We start from the raw sequence: 5815 nt of genomic DNA on the forward strand, positions 1-5815 counted from the left end.
AAGACATAACTCTAACAAAGAAACCAAAGACTAGAAATGATAAATAATATAATAAACTCAAAAGCCCTGGGTCAACGACCCAGGCATCCTAACAGTAGTAACAGGTAAATGAAAATTTTTTTTAAATTATTTGAATATATATGAGTGCTTGTGTATAAATACACAAACAATACATATATGCTTTCAATTGTGTAATTTAAGTGATCTAGGTAGCTCTGTTTTGGAAGGTCAGTTAACCCTAGAAATGAGTTTGCACATGCTTTGGAGTTTGTACGTGCTTTGGAATTTGTACGTGCTTTTTGGAGTTTGTACGTGCTTTGTCTCTAGGGGCCACCGCATATATTTATATATAAACATATATAAATAAAACCACTTTTTTTTTTTACATTAGTAATTCCTTTTGTGCATAATTTTATATTATTGTTAATAATAAATTAATTAAAGCAACAAAACAACCTGAAGAGCCGGTTCGGAGCCGAAAGAGCCGACACTTTTTAGTGAGCCCAGCCGAAAGAGCCGGTTCTCTAAAAAGAGCCGGAAATCCCATCACTACTTTACATGGCATTTATTAACTCAGCTATGGAGAACAATATCACCTTTGTGCGACCTGCATATTTTATAATAAGTGGTTTTATTGGCATACCCTAACCCTAACATTAGATATTATTTTGTCTTTCTGTGTTTTATTTACGTTCTTGAAGTTGTGGGAAACACATTAGTGATGACTGTAATAACATTGGATCATACCTTGAGAAGTCCTAAATATATTGCTGTTTTTAACCTTGCATTTACAGACCTGTTAACAGAGATGGGCAGTTACTGTAATCCGATTACTTTTTTCAAGTAACGAGTAATGTAAGGGATTACCATTGCAAAAATGGTCATTAGATTACCGTTACTTTCCCGTAGGAACACTGCGTTACTGCGTTTTTTGCAAGAATGTCTCATGACAGCGACGTTCGTGACAACAGCTGTCTGCAGATCAACAATGGATAATATATCGAGTGCAGGAGAGAGTATGAGCATGCAGCGTTTAAAGCGTGGATGTACTGACCTTTAGTGATGCGCGAATCATGAACGAATCGTTCAATACTCGAGAATCACTTTACTGACTCGTGAATCATGATTCACAAGCGCAACTGACTCACTGACTCATCCCTATTGCTGTTAGCAAACTAATTTCACTAGTAGAAATATATCTAGCTTATAATTCAAATTGTGAAGAAAAACACAACATCCAGTATCTTAACAAAAACATTTCTGCTCTGAACTGGAAGAAAAACCTGAGTAGAAGCTCACATCAAGACAATAGCTCCTCGGTTCACAGTAGCAACGCTCTGCTAACATGCTAACAGCACATTTGAGCTACTCACCCCCTCCATTCCTGCGCTGCCGCTGAATCGTAGGGGAAGCAAATCACTCATGACTCACTAACTCCCTCCCTCCTGTGCTGAATCGTAGTGTAAGCAAATCACTCAGGAATCACTCACCCCCTCCCTCCTGTGCTGAATCATAGAGCGAGCGAATCACTCATGACTCGCTAACCCCCTCCCTCCTGTGCTGAATCATAGAGCGAACGAATCACTCACTCACTCAGTCACCCCCTCCCTCCTGGCTCGCAGCTACTTCTTCTTCTTCTTCGTTGGCAACCAATGTTAAGGCGCACTACCGCCCCCTGGCTCACAGCTCAGTGGATATTTAGATGAGAAAATATATATTTGACACATGTAAGGAAAATACTAATAAAATAAAAATAAACAAAAGAAATGTTCCTTTTAGAAATTCTTTTGCACTTTTTGGCTATATAAAATAGTTGTTTTCTTTAATAATCACTCATTTTAGCAGTAGGATTTACATTAAAAGAGAAAAAAAATAAAGTTTGAGTGAAAATGTACATTTTTTGCACTCTCTGGTCAAATGACTCAAAAAACCCGATTCACTTTGGTGAGTGACTCATTAAAACTCGATTCAGTAAAAAGAAACAAATTTACCATCACTACTGACCTTATTTTGAGTTTGATTCCATAAAAAGTGACAAAAACATTAGTGTCCGTTGTGCCTGGGAAGAAAACTTCTTTTTACAGTGAAAAAACCCCCTTAAACTTCCAAGCAAGCACCGAGTGCGCTACGACTGTAATGGGAAATTCACAGAGAAACTCGCGGAGTCTTCAACTGACCGCTGTGGCACACTTGCACCAGGGCAAACCTCCGCCTACCCCAGTCCTGCTTTACAGGTGAAAATAGAGCAACTAGTCTTTGACTTTATTTATTTTCTGCTGTGTTTTACTTGCATCTATTTGAAAGAGTGAGTGTAAACACAAAAAATATTTATTTTATGTGCTGGAATGTGCAGAAAATAGGTTTAAATGTTAAACAAATTTCTTCCAGTCAGAGAATGTTGCATATAATTTAATTTTTGCTTGATGCATAAAGTTAAAAGATTAAAACTAATAAAACAAGTTTTAAGAAGAGACTTTTCCATTTGATTACATTTTGTATGATGGATTATGCAGAAAAAATAGAATTGGGCTGAAAGATCTATCGCTTTATCCCCTATTCAGGTTGTAAATTGTGTTTTTAAAAAGTAACTAAGTAACTAAGTAATTAATTACTTTTGAAAATAAGTAATCAGTAAAGTAACGGGATTACTTTTTGGAGGAAGTAATCAGTAATTAGTAACTGATTACTTTTTTCAAGTAACTTGACCAACACTGCCTATTAAGTACCTCTTCTTTGATGCCAAAAGTTCTTGACATTTTTCTGTTAGACCATTATTATATTTCATACAATGACTGCATGACTTTCATGTTTTTCAGCTTTACTTTTTATGCGATGCAGGCTTTTAATCTGGTTGTATTGTCATTTGACAGAGTCATGGCTATCATGTACCCTCTGCACTATCAAATGAGAGTGAGCCACAAGCTCATTTGATCTCTGATCGCTTTTTTCTGGCTTTTTGCCGTAACTCTTATACTCGTTGCAGTTGGCCTTCTCACAAGACTCTCTTTTTGTAAGTCTGTCGTTATCCAGAGCTATTTCTGTGATCACGGTCCTATGTATCGTCTTGGCTGCAATGATGTCACCCACAATCGTGGAATTGCTGGTTTGGCACCAATTCTAATTCTTGGGTTTCCACTGGCATTTATCGTAGGAAGTTATTGCTGTATTGGTTATTTTTTGTCAAAAATTTCTACAAATAGAGAAAGAATGAAAGCTTTTAAAACCTGCACAGGTCACCTTTCATTAGTGGCAATTTATTTCCTTCCTATTACATTTGTGTACATCTTTGGGAACGTAATACATCCAAATGCTAGAATCATAAGCCTTTCGATTACCACTGTATTGCCTCCCATGTTAAACCCGATTATCTATGTTCTCTTTGATCTCAGGAGATCAAAGAGTCATTAAAGAGATTGCTGAAAACTCGAGTTACATCTAAAATTGCCACAAAATATTAAAAAAGAATTTAGACTTGAATTTCTGCAGTGTCCTCTGCTATCTGATGTAAAAGGTTTTTTAAAACCTTTTACATTCAGTTTTTTAAAGCTGAAAAGTATTTTCAGAATACTGCATCTTAAGACACAGACATTAGTCTTAATAAAAGACTAATGCACCAGTCTTCATATCAGTCTTCACTGTTAAAAATACTATGTATTTGTCACTGTAAATCAAAATTATTTAAAAAAAAAAGTTTAAAATATGAATCCGAAAATCAGTAAATTCAGATTTTTCTGTGATCAAAGAAATTGTCCTCACTTGTATTTTGTTGGAGTAACCCCTTAACATGTAGATGTTACATCAACTTTAATCAGTGTCACAGTGGCAGCATCACTGTTAGTAAAATTATAAAATCTAAATTATTTTATGTTCTCAGGAAATTAAGGAGCGCACTAATATTGTATGTGTAGGTGTGCATTTCAAAGAACAACCTAAATCCACAAACAAGTGGGCAAGTTTGTGATTTAAAGACTAACACACATTATAGAGGTATATATTGGACTATATTGAAATTATGCTATTAACTTTATTGGAACTCAGAATACTGCAAGTAAGTATAAATAAAAGCGAAAATACGGCTATAAATTAATTATAAATTATAATATAATTTTTTGTTCATACTGATATAGGTTTTGTATGACCATATTAAACTGAAACTGAAAATGCTGCCTGGTATATTTTCTTAAGTCATATAATGCAGTGCAAGCTATTCTTCAGATATCCAAACACTCTCTTCATATATTTTTTACACAACACATGGCCAAAAAAACCAAAACAACAAAAGTTGTGAACTTTGTGTGTGAAGTTTTTGTTATGACTTTATGGACACATAGTATTTCTACTATTAAAAATGATAAAATATGTTATTCCGTATGACAGATTTTAAACATCATTTTCATCACATAAAATTTTAAAATGCATATATTTGAAAAAATAATTTCTTATTTCTTTCGTTTCACTACCATGCCTACCTTCATAAACTGCACAAGTTTACATGCATCTACTAATAATACTAAGTAACAGATTCATAAAATACTAGAGTCTCAATTCAATTCAATTGTATTTGAACAGCACCAAATCACAAAAACAGTTGCCTCAAGGTGCTTTATATTGTAAAGTAGACCTACAATAATACATGCAGAGAAAAACCCAACAATTATATGACTTTTTTTGAGTAACTACCACAACACTGTTATTGAGATGGTGAAACATTTAAGTGTAATCCCTGAATTATGCTTTTGCAGTGAACCAAAGTAGAGCCTATGCAAGTACCATTGGCAGGATTCATGACAACATGTAACTGCATATGGAGGGAGGCTCATTTCAGGTTATGCCATTAGGTTACAGAAGGGTTTGTGGTTATGACATACGTATCATAGTCATAACACTGATTTTGACTAATCAGGATGAATCACTTGTACAGAGGAAAAGTAACAGGGACGTCTGGAAACACATTTAACACATCTAACAGGAGCTCTGCATGTATGGAGAGAGTAGATAGTAATGATTAACCATTTGTTTTTCTAACTAGTGTTTCTAGAGAAATTATTATAAGTAAGTAAGTAAATTAAGTAAAATTTTATTTTATAGCACCTTTCTAGATAAAAGATCACAAAGTGCTTCACACAGGATGACAAAGTATAAAACAAAACAGACAGAGGTTAACAAAATGCAATTCTAAAAGATGTGTTTTTAGTTGTTTTTAAAAGAGGCTACTGAGTCCACCGATCTTAAGCTCAGTGGGAGAGAGTTCCACAGTCCGGGGGCCACAGGGGAAAAGCTCTGTCTCCTTTAGTTCTCAGCCTTGTATGCTGAATAACAAGGAGGCCCTGATCACATGACCTCAGAGACCTGCTGGGGACATAGGGCTGTAAAGTTCAATGATGTAGGCTGGTGCTTGTCCACGAAGAGCTCTAAAGGCCAGAACCAGAATCTTAAAATGGACTCTGAATTCGATGGGGAGCCAATGCAGCTGTATTAGCATCGGTGTCACATGAGAGTACTTAGATGTTTTGGTCAGAAGCCTTGCTGCAGCGTTTTGGACAATCTGCAGACGCTCCAGGGAGCCCTTGCTTAGACGTGTAAATAGGGAATTACAGTAGTCCAATTGTGATGAAATGAATGCATAGACAACAATCTCCAGTTCAGTGCGAGTTACAATAGGGCTCAATTTAGAAATGTTTCTTAAATGATAAAAGCAGGACCGAACCAGAGATTTGATGTGAACATCCAAATTGAGAGCCGGTTCAAAAATTACCCCTAGGTTAATGATAGACGATTTCACAAATGTGGAAAGAGGACCAACAGCTTCATAATT

The 5815-nt window shown here is 35.6% G+C and overlaps 1 pseudogene; it reads left to right on the forward strand.

Annotated features, from left to right (window-relative positions):
• Positions 1-519: 519 nt before the first annotated feature.
• On the forward strand, positions 520-3458 carry LOC120442354 (annotated as a pseudogene).
• The last annotated feature ends 2357 nt before the right edge of the window (positions 3459-5815 follow it).

The sequence above is a fragment of the Oreochromis aureus genome, linkage group 10, assembly GCF_013358895.1.
Source record: "Oreochromis aureus strain Israel breed Guangdong linkage group 10, ZZ_aureus, whole genome shotgun sequence".
Classification (NCBI taxonomy): domain Eukaryota; kingdom Metazoa; phylum Chordata; class Actinopteri; order Cichliformes; family Cichlidae; genus Oreochromis; species Oreochromis aureus.